The following is a 16,524-nucleotide window of genomic DNA, read 5'->3' on the forward strand; positions in this document are numbered from 1 at the left end:
GTCGCCACAGGGGGCCGGGAGGGCTGGGTTGTTTTAGGATTTCCCTCAGATCCTCTTACAGTTTGCCCTTCTGGAATATAGTTTCTCTTTCCCAGAGGAGGGAGATAAACCAGGTGCCAGAGGACAGAAAAGACTCCGGGAAGCTCTTGTAGAGATAATCTGAGACTGATGGAGACTGGCAGCCCTGGAGGTCACCAAGTCAGGAGCCCATTTCCATGAGGCCAATGAAGCTTAAAATTCAGGGCCCCTTGCTGACATGGGCACTTCCAAAGCCCGTGCCATTAGGAGTCACAGTTTTGTAGTCTTTGTCTTAAAGAAGCCCACCCCCAAATTGTCCAGGCTGCAGGCCCCACAATCTGGGCCAGCCCTGGACCTAATGACTCCCACCCCTCTGAGGCCCAAAAGGAAAGGACCCAGTGACAGGACCGTGTGCGTGGGAAAGTAGCTCAGTGTCACAGTAGTGGGCAAAGCTGATGGAGTTCACTCTCAGCTCTGACATTTACCCGTGTGGAATTCTGGAAGTTACCTAACCTCTCTGTGCCTCAGTTTCCTCCAGTAAAGTGCCTCCCTCACCTCACAGGGCTGATGTGAGGATTAAATACATTCATCTATATATATGAACTCTATCTATCTATCTATCTATCTATCTATCTATCTATCTATCTACCTATCATCTATCTATTATCTATCTACCTACATACTTATCATCTATCTGAAACAGGGAGGGAAACACAGAAAGCATCCCCAGAACAGCACTTAGACATATTATCCATCCACTTGGTCCTCTTTATGAAATGCTGCCATGAAAGTCACATGTCCTGCAGCTCTTGCTCTTCCCCTCATTGCTCAAGGCCAACGATTGTTCCCTAAGTTCTTTGCCTTATTTAAGAAAGGTTTAAAAGACTCATAAGGGTTTCAGGCCATTTCAATTCTAGGATCATTTGTCCTGGGCTGCTTTTCCAGGGAGCAGTTTGGCCTCTCCTGGCCACACACACTTCTGTGTGCCCATCAGCGGCTGGGCCTGGGCTGCCCCTGGGCCTGGGCTGCCCCTGGCTCTCGGCTCCAGAGCCAGGAAGGACCAACTATCTCCTTCTCCGGGTGGTGGAGGGGTGGGGGGAAGGGGGGGGGGGAAGAGAAGAGGTTGGGACGACTTGGGAGGGATTAGGATTAGGGTTTAGGGATAAGGATTTAAGAATGTTTGCTGGCTGGGAACGTGAGGTGGTTGTGAACCGGCTTGTGGAAAAGCCTCAAACACCAGCCTCAGAAGACTCTTAGCTGGGAGGTGGCTCTGGCTTTGGCCTGGGAATTCCAAGCTGCCTACAGGGAGACGGACCATGTGAGAATTCTGACCCCTCGTGCCCCCGTGCCGCCTCGCCACCTCTTCCCTGCGGCCAGAAGCTGAGTGCTCAAGCACTTGAACTGCATGTGCGTTTCTGCCTTCTTCCTGGGCCAGTCTTGCGACACCAAGAATGAGCAACAGACATGGTTGGCGGAGGCCACCTGCCCCAGGCCCTGGCAGAGCCCACGAGCTCAGCTCCTCCTGGAAAGAAACCCTCTCTAGGTGCCAGCCTGTCATCCCCAGCGCCCTCTCTTTTCATTCCCCCTTCCCCGTCCCGTGCGTGCCCTCCAGGCTCTCCACCACCTTTTCCTCCACGTCTGTTTCTCCTCCCTGCCTCCTCACTGCCAACCTGGCTTCTCTGCCCACCCATCAGCCTCTCTCCCCCACTCCTGCTTCAAGCCGAGGGAACCAGAAGGGCTGTGGCTCTTCAACTAGTAGGGGGAAGTCCTATAATTTTCATCCAAAATGAGGTCCTTTTGAAAATAAAAGGGACGGTGGACCAACCAGCACAGATGGGGCTGCCCAGCCACACTGGGCTCTCTGGTCACCCGGCTCCAGCACCGCTCAGTGAGTGCTTCACCAGCCTGCACGGGCCTGCTCCCTTGTCCTTCTGGAATAACTGCAACACCTGCTCCACTCAGTGCAGGCAGAGCTCCGCCTCCTCTGACCTCCCCTAGTCACTTGAGCCAGGTTATCCTGGCTGGCTAGACCAACTATTAAATTTTCAGGAACTTTACAGGCCAGCTGTTCCACACAGCCATAATCTTAAAATTCACTGAGATGAACTTATAATTAAATATGGTAAATGCTCTCAATTCATCATTTTCTAATTTTATTGCTACTTTCATGTCCTTGATATTATTTATTTATGTCCCCTGTGTCTGTTTGGTGGAAACAGCACAGGCTGATTGACTACTTTGCTTGTCTTCCCAACGCTGTGTTCAGTAACGTCAGGTTGGTGGCTGGAAATTGGCCACAGTGAGTAGTCACACCATTGGCAACTGCTTTACACCGGGGCTTGATTTATTGTTCTGATAACAGTCTATACATGTAAGACAGAAAATGTTAATAATGCAGATTAAACTTAAAAGCATATTGTTTCTGTAGTCATTACATTGTGAATAACATGAGCAATCGAGGGAGTATTTCCCTCTATTGAAAACTTATCAGAATGAGCAAAGAAGTTGCTAATGTCATTAACAAATGAGTGAAATTATGAATTCATAATGCTGAAGCCAAAAGAGTTTTCATTTAATAAATACAATTAGTATGAAAGTGAGAAATAGTTTACCAGAAAATTACATCCAAGATTTAAGGACAATAAACTTATTGGGGAAAGAGCTGATGGTGATGCAAGTCCATGGTTGAATCCTAGGTTTGGCAAAAATTGAATGCATTCTGTGAGAACCAATGGCTATGTGGAATTTACAGTGTAGAGTATTGTATATTTCAGCATTATTTGTAAGTTGTGTGTTACACATGCTTTATGCCTGTAAATTTTATAGTAAACACATGCACGTTTAAGCATGTATACATGGTTATTCAGTCAGTTGTTAAACACTAGCCTGCACAACACTGCCCGCCACCTTGTCCAGGTTGGGTCAGGTACCTCCTTTGCTGCTCCCACAGAACTGTAGCATTACATCCTTCTGTCTGTCTCACCCACTGAACTTCTTGAGGACAGAAGAATCTTTGTAGCTCCCACTTAACATAGTACCTGGCAGAGATTAGGTGCCCCTCCCCAAATGTAATGAATTAATTCATGAATTTAACAGCTGAGTGGGTGAAGGTGATATGGCACATACTCCTGGGCAGGGACTGCATTTCGGCCCTCTCATGGTGAAGTGTGGCGTGGGATAAGTTCAGTCATGTGATGTGTGTGGTAGGAGGGATGTTGGCCACTTTCAGACAAGACCCTCCAGTTGCCTCTTTCTTTGGCAGCAGCAGGGACCCTGAAAGCCACGTGTTCCTGGGAGTGTGGTCACATGGTTGAGAGGTGCCTGACCCACAAGGTGCCTTTGAGTAAAATAGACAGTTTTTTCATGAAGCCACTAAGATCATAGGTATTACTTGTTACCACAGCATAGCCTCATCTATCCTGACTAATTCAGTGAGGAAACTGAGATGTGGGAGGTGACGTGGGCCAGGTTGCATAGCTTGTTGGTGGCAGGCCAAGAGCCCATCTTCATTTTCCCCATACATACTGGCTCCCCCTATAGTTTTTCAGAAATAAAGTGTGAATTTAAGGTGGGTTTTGTTTAAAGCCCCATTTCAGAGAATAACTGGTTGGGGCCCACTCATGGTGAGTCCTTCAGAGGTACCAGCCAGCAGGCACACCCACCAAACATCCTCTGATTAGAAGATCAGCAGGTACAGCTGGTGCTGGGGATTAAATCTACCATTAACTGTCATTAGCCTGGCTGTGGTTTCTCCCACAAGCACCCCTCCCTTGCCCTGTCATTTATCACTGCTCTCAACTTACTGGGATAGGTCTGGTTCTCAGATGGAGAGAGACCCAGCTTTGGAAGTGACACTCAGAGCACAGCACTTGGGGCCTCTCTTAGAAAAACTCAGTTCTTTCCTGCAACATCTCCCCTTTGCTCTCACACTGCTACACACTCACAGCACTTCTGACACCAGATGGGTGTCAGTTTTCCCTACACCAAGCAACTCTGTGACAGCAGCTGGGTGTCCTACAATTTAATTCAATTCTGACACTTAGATCTACCTGGAGGCCATGTCAGACCCCACAGGTTAAGGGTCCAGTCCAAGAGACTGACCCCCATTTAGATGTCATAGCGAGGAGTAGGGCCCCAGACCACTCACAACTTCTGTCTGACTTGGCTATAAATTGGAGGTTTCTATAGCCCCCTCCTTGGCTTTGATTAATTTGCTAGAGTGACTCACAGAACTCTGGGAAATGTGTTTACTAGTTTATAAAGGACATGAAAAAGGACACAGATGGACAGCCAGGCGAAGAGCGATACAGGGCGAGGTCTGGGAGGTGTTCCTGGTGCTCTCACCACTCAGGGATTTATAAGGGCCTAGGAGTGCAGTGTCAGGGACAGAGTCGAAGAGCAAACTTTAGAACAAGAGATGCTCCTAGTGCTCTGTTTTGGGAACTCTGTGCCAGGAACCAAATGCTGAGGTCAATATATGTACTTTCTCTTCTGTCACAGGCCCGAGAGGCCAAGCAGAAGAGAGAGGGCCCTGTTCACAGCTGGAGAAACCTTAGCTCAGTTCCACAAACATTTATGAAGTGTGGATTTTGAGTCAGGCCTAGGCTATTTTGTATAGTATATGAATGGCATAGTATAGCAAGCACATATAGTACATGAGTATAATACGTGTAGCATGATATAGTATTAGCATAGTGTGGTAGCATAGTATTAGCATAGCATAGTGTAGTATATATAGTATAATGTGTATATTATACTAATATAATAATATGTACTAATATAGTGTTAGTTTAGCATAGCTCAGCATAGCATAGCATAGCACTCTTTTTTTCTTTTTTTCTTGTTCCTTCCTCCTTCCAAATGTGGCAATTTTCCATTTCTTTGATTGCAAACTGTGATGCTAGAACCATCTGGCTGAAGCCCTGAGTGGTGGGGTGAACTGAGAGGTGAGCTGGCCCATTCCTGACTTCTACCTGCCTGGAGACGGCATGGCCTTCCCCATCCTGGGCCCACCCACCCTGCATTTCATCCACGTCTCTCCCCCAAGCACTGCTCTTGGCTTTTCTGCTGTTTCTGTCTTCACTTCTGGGATGTAAGCTCCCTAAGAGCAGGCCTATTTTGTCTTTGTTTCTGTTGTGCTGTATCTCAGTGTCTGGAAAGGTGCCTGAATGTTTGTTGAATGACAGCTAGACTGCAGACCACGTGGGCAGGGACTGCCCCCCTCGCTCTTGGCCCTGCCTCACACAGGGTTTATGTCAGTGATTGCACCTAACAGATACAGCCCATCCTAATTGCGTTAGTTCCAACTTGTCTTTGGGTCTTTGCACAGGCCGTGCCATCTGCCTAGAACACTCTCCTCACCTTCAGTCCCATTAACTCCTGCGTACCCTTTAAGTCAGCTTGGCCACCTTCTCTGACTAGAAGTCTTCCCTGATCGCTCCCCCCTTCTCTGTCCCCTGGCCTCTGTATTTCCCCTTTACGGTACAGACATGCCTTCTTGCAAATACTTTATTTGTCTATTTTCTCCCTGTACTGCCAGCTTGGGAGGATGGGACCATGTGTTTCCTGCTCACCATTATATCCTCAGCCCCTGGGGCACACATCATAGGTGCTCAAATACTTATAGGATGAATCAATGGATGGCAACCACAGCCAACATGTGATGTCTTCATCCATTCAGGGAGACCCAGGGATGCAGTGGGGGATGCAGGCCCTTGTCTAGTGGAAGGTTCCCCTGATCATCTACCCCAGAACTAAGAATGTGGCCCAAGTTTATTTTTTCTCTCTCCCCCATCCCCTTTCCCAGATAGCATTATCTGCTTTCTAAATTATGAATGTAACATATCCATATATATAAAAGCCTAAACGACCGAACGACTGAACGACCAGTCAACCAGTCGCTATGATGCGCACTGGCCACCCTGCAGATGCTCAATGCAGGAGCTGCCCCATGGTGGTCAGTGCACTCCCACAGCCAACCTCCTGCAGCCCCTTCCCACAGCGACCAACCTCCCATGACCCCTCCCCTGTCAGACAGCCCTGATGGCCCCGATCAGGGCAGCCAGCCAACCTCCTGCAGCCCCTCCCCCCGGCCAACCTCCCATGTCCCCAATCAGCCTCAATTGCAGGCCAGGCTGAGGGACGCCACCTGTGCATGAATTCGTGCACTGGGCCTCTAGTACTCATTATAAGACTCATGAGCTACTTTTGTCTTTTATTATTCACACACCTATTCAATAGAAGAGCTATTAATTGAATACCTACTGTGTGCCAGATGCCACACTAGGCACTAGGGAAGCAAAGATAGGTAGGACCTGGTCCCTACCCTCCCAGAGATTACAGTGCAGCACCTATTCTGCATCTTAGGCTACTCTACCCAACTGTGCACCTTAGAAGAAAGGACTTGTTTTCTGTTTACTAGCCCAGTGCATCAGAATCACACTTGTTAAAACTGTTCCTGAGTCCCTGCTCTGGAGTTTTTCATTCCATGGATGAGTGAGTCTGCTAACTTTCACTTCTAAAAATGTCCTAATGATGTTTATTTTGCCAACTAGGGGACTATACTATGTGAACCATTACCCTAGACCAGCCGTGGGCAAACTACGGCCCGCGGGCCGGATCCGGCACGTTTGAAATGAATAAAACTATTGAAAAAAAAGACCGTACCCTTTTATGTAATGATGTTTACTTTGAATTTATATTAGTTCACACAAACACTCCATCCATGCTTTTGTTCCGGCCTTCCGGTCCAGTTTAAGAACCCATTGTGGCCCTCGAGTCAAAAAGTTTGCCCACCCCTGCCCTAGACCCTACTGCTCTTTCCGTTTCCAGAAATTTTGCACATCCATTGTCTCATTTAGTCTCTGAATCTCTCACCCAAGCACCTAAATTGCACACAAGTGATGAGAACTAAGGCCAAACTGTAAGCCTGAGGCTTCCCATGGAATGCTGTCCGCTTGAAGTGGTACCAGATGGCCTCTGAACGGTCTCCCGCCATAGGGATATTAAGAAAGCTGGGATGACGCCCTAACTGGTTTGGCTCAGTGGATAGAGCATCAGCCTGCAGACTGAAAGAAAGCTGGGATGGGCCCAGGTGGAGGAAGAGGTTGCATGGCAGAGGAAGGCTCCAGGAAGGCATTTCTGGGGAAGGGAGGGCAAGGAGGGAGGGAGACAGAGTCTGTTGCTCCATCCTGGAGGGAGAACTGGATCTGGGCTATATGGATTGAGAAGCAGCCAGTTGGAGGAAAAGCTATAGGGTCCCCCTACATAGACCACGGAGGAGAGAAGGGTGGAGATGATGCTGCAAGGAAGGGGGCGTGTTGGGGGACCTACTGACCCAAGGCAGGTTTAATTGGGGCCTGGGTCATTCCACCTGCTTCTCAGAGACCTCTCTGAGCTCTGGCTGGCAAGGCCACCCTCCTCCTCCAGGTTCTGCCCCAGCACCTCCTCCCAAAGGCTGGCTCAGAGTGTGCTGGATGGGGTGGAAAGTCTGAGGGCCGCAGCCCGGCCAGCCCAGCAACTCAAAATAAATACTTCCTCCTTGGCAGCCTCAAGGCGGCCAAGTGGCTCTGGCCGGACAATCCTCCAGTGTTCCCTGGAGCCTTTGGGGCGCTGGGCTGGGCTGGGCACTTCCTCATCTGGGAGGAGGCTGGGGAGGAAGGGCCCAGCTCTGAGTGGACAGAGGAAAGAGACACGGCAAAGTGTGAGCTTGGACGGGGGAGTCCTCCGATGTTGTGTATCTAAGCAGGAAGCCAGACCTGGCCAGCCTCAGGGGAGGGAAATAAGCTCTGAAGACCTATTTTTAGAAAGTGGCAAAACGCTGCTTCTCAGTCGGCAGTGGAACTTAAATCTAAAACTTACTTCTTTACTAAAGTAATTGAAGTGACCACTGGACTGCATGTAAGAACGCGACTGTGTGAGCAGTGGAGCCTTATGAGGCTGTTAGGCTGGCGCTGCTCACCCTCCATGCTGAGGCCTCCCTCAGGCCATTCCAGAGAGCTGCACAGGAAGATGGTGTCCTTGTGGTGGCATGGTGACGGTGGTGGTGATGGTGATGGTGGTGGTGACGGTGACGGTGACGGTGATGGTGACAGTGACGGTGATAATGATGGTAATGATGATGGGGATGGAGATAATGGTGATGATGGTGGTGATGAGAATAGCGATGGTGATGATGATAGTGATGATAATCGTGGTGATGAGGAGATGATAGTGAAGGTGTGAGCCAGGCATACACTTGCCATATTGGTCTCATTCTGTCCTTACTACTCCCTATGAGGCAAGTATGGTTTGTCCCCATTTTTTCAGATGAAGAAAGTGAGTCTCAAAGAGGTTAAGTCACATAACTAACAATTGTAGGACTGGGATTCAAACTCAGGTCTGGATAACAACAAAGCCTGCTCTGTATGAACCCATGAGAAAACACCAGAATTGGAAGAGGTGACACTGAGTCCAATTCCTGCTGCTTTCCTCTCGCAGAGCACTCACCAGTCTGCTTGCACGCCCCCCCCCCCCCCCTCCTGCCACCCAGGAGGTGGGAGCTCACGTCTGGTGAGCAGCCCTTCTATTTTCAGCCAGCTCTAAATGCTATACAATTCCCACATGGAGCTGAAACCTCTCCACGTCATCTCTGTGGCCACATGGAACTATCTGTCTATAACAGCCCGCAAGCCTCTGGAGGCGGCTCTCAGAGCCTCTCAAACATTCTATTTGCAGGTTTGAGAAGCTCAATCCTTTCGGCTGTCCCTGCTCCTTCTAAAGCGTCACAGGTCTCAGTGAGTCTGGGATCAAGCAGACTACACTTAGAGCAAAATATAGCTTTGAAGGTGGATCTGGTTTCTAGAAAGAGCAAATGGTCATTTGGAAACAGGACTGAGTTGGATGACTGAACTGAGAAAAAACTTAGTTTAAAAGATAAAATTGAGCCATTTTAAAATCTTGCCTAAACTGGCACTGGAATTCCTTGAAGAATTTTTCAAAACCATAATTTAAACAACAGTAATATTACTAGATGAACTGTAGAACCTCGCAAGGCAAGGAGATGCTTAGTTCTCTGAAAGCAGACACATTCCTGGTACAACATAGACAACAATTTCAACAGTGCCACTTACAAATATCGGCTGAGTGGTAATAATTTATGACATGATTGGAGAGAGAGCACCAGTTTGTGCTGCAATTGTGTCATGGCTAGACTGTGGCTTGAGATTTTAAGTGGTGTAATCAAGGCTACCTTAGCGCTGTGCTGAGGTGTTTGCCTGAGCCGGTGGCCTCTGTGGGGGCAAGGCTGAGGCCTGGCACGGGCAGCGGTCGTGCTGCTTGCCCTGCCCGGAGCACTCCTGCTCAGTGCGGCCAGGCCCTGGACCTCCCACTGGTGCCTGCTTGCCTTTGCGGGAACATGCACAGCTTCAGAGGTTGCCAAGGAACAGACTGGGCAGCTTCCCCGTGAACTTAGTTAGCTGTGCATTGGAGTTGTGCACACGGGTCGTTGGAAACCACAACGGGCGATTCCTGTTTCCAGAACCAAGTCCTGAGTAAGGGAGAGGGATGGAGCCAAAGGAGCACCTTGGAACCGGATGCTCCAGGCAGAGGTCTGTGCAGCGGATTCAAGGAACCCCAGCCAGGCCGGCAGCGCCCTTCTCAGGCCTGGGACACGGCCTGCTCCCTTCCTCTTTCTAGTTCTGTCCTGCCCACTGACATGCTCTTCCCAACAAGCCTGACTTTGCAAAGACATTCTTCGCCTGCCTTTCCTTCTTATCCCTAAACACAAGTCCCCAGTCCCTATCAGGGAGGAGCCATAGTGAGTGGGGGGTAGAGCGTGAGGAGAGTCCAGAAACGACTCCATGGGAGATGAGAAAGGCTCTGTGGAAGAGACACGGTGGCAGCCGGGTGACGCCGAGGTTAGCCCCGCGCGCTCAGGAGAAGGGACAGGAGGAAGGCGTCGACCTTGCACAGCTGCTCAGAGGGCGCGGGAAGCAGGGCGTTGGCAGCCCGTGCAGGCAGGGCATGGGCCCAGCAGCCCCCAGAGGTGCTGGTGCAGAGGAGAGAAGCCTGGATTACCTCACCCATCGGTGAGAGGGTGTGACAGCCGCACCTGGGAGGCAGTCAGGTAGCGCTCAGCACCACTCGCAGCGGATGGAGACGGCGCAACAATGGGCTGCGTGAATGAATGAATGTTGTCATTTCAGCTTCGCCTCCTAAGCTTCATCAATGAAGACAAGTTTCAAGCAACATTTTACATTATGAATATTTTAATTCAGTTCATTTGGCTTTTAGGATTGGACTGAAAGATAAAGAGCTTTACTAAGTTTACTGGGTTGTGAGTTTGGAAGAGCTCGATCAAGTGCACCCTGAGCTCTGAGTTTACTTTCCAAACAAGGTACCTGGGCCCTCAGAGCCCTCACAGCTGTCAATATATCCCACCGGGAGGAGAGGGGCCCTCCTGAGCCTTCCTACTCTTTGAAATGGTCTATGACAGAGTTATTTCCCCCAAATTCAAAATGCTTAGACACCAAACAAATGGCCAAGCAAAAGGATAAATTTGGCCCTAATTCACGGACCAGGAACTTGTACAACAGGAGAGCTAGTTGGATGTCCAAGAGACCATGTAGCTTCACAAATGCAGACAAGTTTCAAACAACTTTTTTACATTATGAAAATGTAAACTTGTCAAGGGTGTGGGTTCCACGAGCAATTACCTAATTCTGTAATGGCCACAGAGACCTGGGCGTGTTGTTGGTGACAAGGACAGGCTTCTGCTGCAGGTCTCAATGCTCAGGGTGAGTAAACAACAAGTCAGAATGCCAAGGATGGAAACCAGCCCAGCTCTGAAGGAGGCAGTGTGTGGGCATGTGCAAGCGTGTAACACGTGCAAGCACACACACACGTGCGCAGAGCTCCTTGTTCTCTGGAGCCCTTTACGCCTGACACATGGATTCCTTGTTCGTTTAGCCCCACCCCTTACAAGTATTTCCAGAACTTAGGTTACTCCTCTTGGCAGCTCTGCTTCACACACAAATACCTGAAGTTTATGAAGTGTGACCTGTTTATCAATGACTGCACTCCATTAACCTCAGCTTCCAGCCCAGTCAGACCAGCACAGCTGCCGCCACCTCTGAAGGCAGGGGAGGAGGAGTAGGGGTGATCACCGAATCTGAACTAAGTCACCAAACTAGGAGCTTCAGCACCCAGAAAGGAGACCCCAGGCCCTCCTCAAAACTGGGAACTGCCCTAGCTGGTTTGGCTCAGTGGATAGAGTGTCGGCCTGCAGACTGAAGGATCCCGGGTTTTATTCCAGTTCAGGGCACTTGCCCGGGTTGCAGGCTCAGTCCCCAGTGGGGGGTATGCAGGAGGCAGCCAGTCTATGATTCTCTCTCATTATTGATGTTTCTCTCCCTCTCCCTTCCTCTCTGAAATCAATAAAAAACAAACAAAAAAACCCCCCAAAAACAAAAAACTGGAAATGCTCGCTGAACCTCACTCAGAAGCCATGTTCTGCTGGGGAAATAGCTGGCCTCCAGGATCTTGAAGAGCAGCGGGAATCAGGAAAACCTACATTAAACTCAACCAGCGAGGCTGGGGGATTCCTCCCGACTCCGCTTTGCTCTAGATCCCAGTGTGTCCAGAGCAGAAGGGCCTGTGTGGGGCCACGGCGGACAGATCTAGGGGACTGCCAAGGAACCAGGAGGCGAAAAGCATCCTGAGAGGATTGCTCAATTCTCTCAGAGGGGATGGGCGCTGCTCCCACCTCCTGCTCCTTAGGGCGATTTATGGACCCCCCAAGACCCCGCCCAGGTCAGAGAATTACTGCATTTGTCACTTAGGCTTTCCAGGTCACTTCTAGAAACCACCATGTCCCCCCTTTTTAGCTCATTGTTGAACAGAAAGTTCATGCTGTTTAGATAAGAAGCCTGAAGTGAATCTGTACAGAGCAAGGTGACCAGGGTTGAAGGGATGTGCCCTACGGGGCAGGCGCTGCCTGGCTCCTAGGGTCACTGGTGGCCCCCTAGCAGGACAATAACCAGGAGGGAGAGTGAGCCTGCCAGTGGCAGCAGTGACTGGCATTTCTTAAGTCCTTTGAATTTGGAATGTGTACAATTTATCTTTCTTTGAATAAACAGACACACAAAGGCTAGTCATTTTTATGTTAAAAAGTGTAGGGCAGGGAGTGCACTTTGGTTATTAAACTTTACTTGTGTAGACAGGGGGGTGTTTACCGCTCCCCCTCCCCCCCCCCCCCCCCCCCCAGCGCTCTTACTATCAGAGAAGAGGGTGATTGTGGCATTTCTGGCGCAGGAGGGAAGGCAGCAGCTGGGGAGGGACTGGGTCAGTGTGCCCACGCCCAGGCAGCCCTCTATTTCGAATTCAGTCACAGAGTTCCAGTTTTCCCAGGATAAGGCAGCACAGAGCTCGGCTTTCTCTTTTCTCAGATATCTGAATGCAGGGCTTGTCCAGCGAGTAGATTAGAAAAAGATACGGAACTTGTTCCCCATGCTTTAAAGCAGGGAAAAAGCCTTGTTGTGAAGAGAAGAAACAAAACCTGTTTGGTGACTTGTCATTTCAATGAAAACACAACCCTTTCACAGGTGAGCATTCCCCATGCTCCTCCCCTTCCTCCTGCCACCCAGGAGCTGGGGAGCACAGGTCACAGGTGGGGGCAGGAGGAAAAACAGAAAACAAGCCCTGCTCCTTCAGAGAACACAAGGATTTGGTGCAAACATTTAAGAGCCCAAGGGAGCAGTTTACTAAGCTTGTCTTGTCAGGGGGATAAAATACACTCAGAGATGCCTTTTATGTTTTCTTGTCTGACCACTGTGGCTAGGACTTCCGTTCTATGTTGAATAAAAGTGGTGAACCCTGTCTTGTTCCTGTTCTTAGGGAAAATCATTTTAGTTTTTGCCCATTGATGGGCAAATTTATGGACCCCCCCTACTCCCGCCCATATAATGTTGGCTTAGGTTTGTCATATATGGCCTTTATTATATTGAGGTATGATTCCTCTATTCCAGGGATGGGGAACATCCGGCCTGCAGGCAGTAGAAGGCCCAAGAAGTCATTTGGTCAGGCCCTGCCAAGGCATTGGGGGTGAGTTAATTAAATGTTTGACCAAATATAGCAAGCTGATTTTTAAGTTGATAATTTTGTATGGCCCGTGAATTATGTTATAAATATCCAAATGGCCCTTGGCAGAGAAAAGTTTCCCCACCCCCAAGTCTACTCCCACTCTGCTGACAGTTTTTATCAAAAATTGGTGTTTGATTTTGTCGAATGCTTTCCTGCATCTACTGATATGATCGTATGATTTTCCAAATTGGAAAGAAGGATGTAAAATTGTGATTATTCACAGATGACATGATATTGTACATAGAAAACTAAAGATTCCACACAAAAAACTACTAAACTACTAGATTTAATAAATGAATTTGGCAATGTAGCAGGATACAAATTAACACCCAGAAATCGATGGCATTTTTATACACCAATAATAAACTCTCAGAAAGAGAAACTAAAAAAACCAATCCCATTTACCATTGTAACAAAAAAATTAAGATACTTAGGAATAAACTTAACCAAGGAGGTAAAAGACCCGTACTCTGAAAACTACAGGACATTGAAAAAGAAGATAGAAGAAGACATAAACAAGTGGAAGAATATACCATGTTTATGGATGGGTAGAATTAACATCATTAAAATGTCCATACTACCCAAGGCAATCTATAGATTCAATGCAATCCCTATCAAAATACCAACAGCATATTTCACAGATCTAGAACAAATACTCCAAAAATGTATATGGAACGAAATAGCCACAGCAATCTTGAGAAAGAAGAACAAAGTTGGAGGGATCACAATACCAGATATCAAGTTATACTACAAAGACACTGTAATCAAAACAGCCTGATAATGGCACAAGAACAGGCATATACACCAATGGAACAGAACTGAGAACCCAAAAATTGACCCAAACCTTATGCTCAATTAATATTTGACAAAGGAGGGAAGAGCATGCAATGGAGTAAAAACAATCTCTTCAATAATTGGTGTTGGAAAAATTGGAGAGATACATGCAAAAAAGTGAAAACAGACCACCAAATTACACCATACACAAGAATAAACTCAAAATGGATAAAAGACTTAAATGTAAGCAATAAAGCCATAAAAATCCTAAAAGAAAACATAGGCGGCAAAATCTCAGAATTTTCATCAATATATCAAATAGCAGAATTTTCATCAATATATCGCATAGGGCAAGAGAAACAAGGAAAAAAATAAACAAATGGGACTACATCAAAATAAAAAGCTTCTGCAGAGCAAAAGAAACCAGCATCAAAATGAAAAGAGAACCCACTGCATGGGAGAACATATTTGCCAATGATATATCTGATAAGGGGTTAATTTCCAAAATAAAGTACTCATACAACTCAACAAAAGGAAGACAAACAATCCAATTTAAAAATGGGCAGAAGACCTGAATAGACACTGCTCCAAAGGGGACATACAAATGGCCAGGAAACATGAAAAAATGCTCAAGGTCACTGATCATCAGAGAGATGCAAATTAAAATCATAATGAGGTATAACCTCACACCAGCCAGAATAGCTACCATTAATAAATCAATAAGCAAGTGCTGGCGAGGAGAAAAAGGAACTGTGGTACTCTGCTGGTGGGAATGCAGACTGGTACAACAACTATGGAAAACAGTGTGATTTCCTCAAAAAAATTAAAAATGGAACTTCCATTTGATCCAGTGATCTCACTTCTAGGAATATATCCTAAGAAGCCAAAAACACCAATCAGAAAGAATATAAGCACCCCTATGTTTATAGCAACGTTATTTTCAATAGCTAAGATCTGTAAACAGCCCAAGTGCCCATCAGTAGGTGAATGGATTAAAGAACTGTGGTACATTTACACTATAGAATATTATGCAGCAGTAAAAAAGGATTTATTTTTTAAAAATATTTTTATTGGTTTCAGAGAGGAAGGGAGAAGAGAGAGATAGAAGCATCAATGATGATGGAATCATTGATTGTCTGCCTTCTGCATGCCCCTACTGGGGACTGAGCCCACAATGATCAGAATGGAACCAGGGTCCTTTCAGTCTGCAGGCTGATGCTCTATCCACTAAGCCAAAGCAGCTAGGGCAAAAAGAAGGATTTCTTAGTCTTTGAAACAGCATGGAAGGACCTGGAGAGTATTACGCTAAGTGAAATAAGCCAGTCAGAGAAAGACAAGTATCATATGATCCTGTTCATTAGGTTCCATCTAATGCACAAAATAAACTGACAAACAAAAAAGATCCAGAGACATTGAAGCATGAAACAGACTGACGATTCTCAGAGGGAAGGGGGTGGGGGGAGAGAAGAGACTAACCAATGACCTTATATGCATAGCCCGTGGACAGACAATTGTCGGGGAAGGCCTGGGAGGGAGCAGGAGCAGGGTAGAGAGGGGCCATGGAGGGGGGGGGGGGAGGGGACATCTGTAAATTTTCAACAATAAAGATAAATTAAAAATAAAATAAATAAAACCAAAACAGTGCCTCATTCTGCCACTTCCTTTAGGGAAATGGCATAGCAGTTACAAGTTCCTTGCTCTCTTCATTACTCTTGAATAAACATAAAGAACTGATTTCTTAGATCCTCTGTACAAATACACCACCATTTAATCCTCTGAAAGGTCAAATTTCACATAGTTAGAGATGTGGGAATTTAATAAAGAGAATACATTTCTGATTTTTTATAAATAAAAAGGTCAATCCTAAGGGCTCCATAAGGCCTTGTTTATCAGCTACATGAAGCTCTTCACGAAAGCTCATTTCAAGTGGGGACCCCACAAGGGGGCTCACCTCCCATCAGGGATTCTGAGGGAAGAAGCCTATATTGTCCAAGTCTGGACAAGGAGCCAGCACACAGCTCGGGTGGGGCCCCAAAGGGAGAGTGTGGGCTGGAGAGAACAGCACCAATCTACATTTCTGCTAGTTTTGTGAAAATAAGTATACACACCAAGAACCAAACATAGGAGAGGGAGGAGGAGGAGGGACTGAGCAGACCCTGTTACCCTGGCAACTGCAAAGTATTATAGTCTGCAGAGGAGACTCTAGTTGGGCCATTTACACATACCTTTTTAAAAGCCAAAGAATTTCCCCCCTCATTTTACGATAAAGAGTTTCATAAAAATGGAGACCGATTTACAAATATCACTTGAAAAAAAATTGGGCACTTAAGATTCATCTTTCCTTTTGATTACAATTTTGCTTTGAATTATGGTCCTTAAAATTTCTTTGAAGGTGACCCTTTAAGAGTGTCCTATCATGCAGTATGGCAAGAAAACGAATGTCCTTCAGCAAATTAGTTGTTTTGTTAACATGATACGTACACAGACAGGTTACTTCATTGGCAACCATAATTTGAACCTCCAACAAAATATATGGCTTTAATTTCTAGGGTTTGAACACAAGACATGACCAGAGCAATAGGTAGAAGTAAATACAGGAAATTATGAATAAAT

Source organism: Myotis daubentonii, chromosome 1 (genome assembly GCF_963259705.1).
Source record: "Myotis daubentonii chromosome 1, mMyoDau2.1, whole genome shotgun sequence".
NCBI classification, from domain to species: domain Eukaryota; kingdom Metazoa; phylum Chordata; class Mammalia; order Chiroptera; family Vespertilionidae; genus Myotis; species Myotis daubentonii.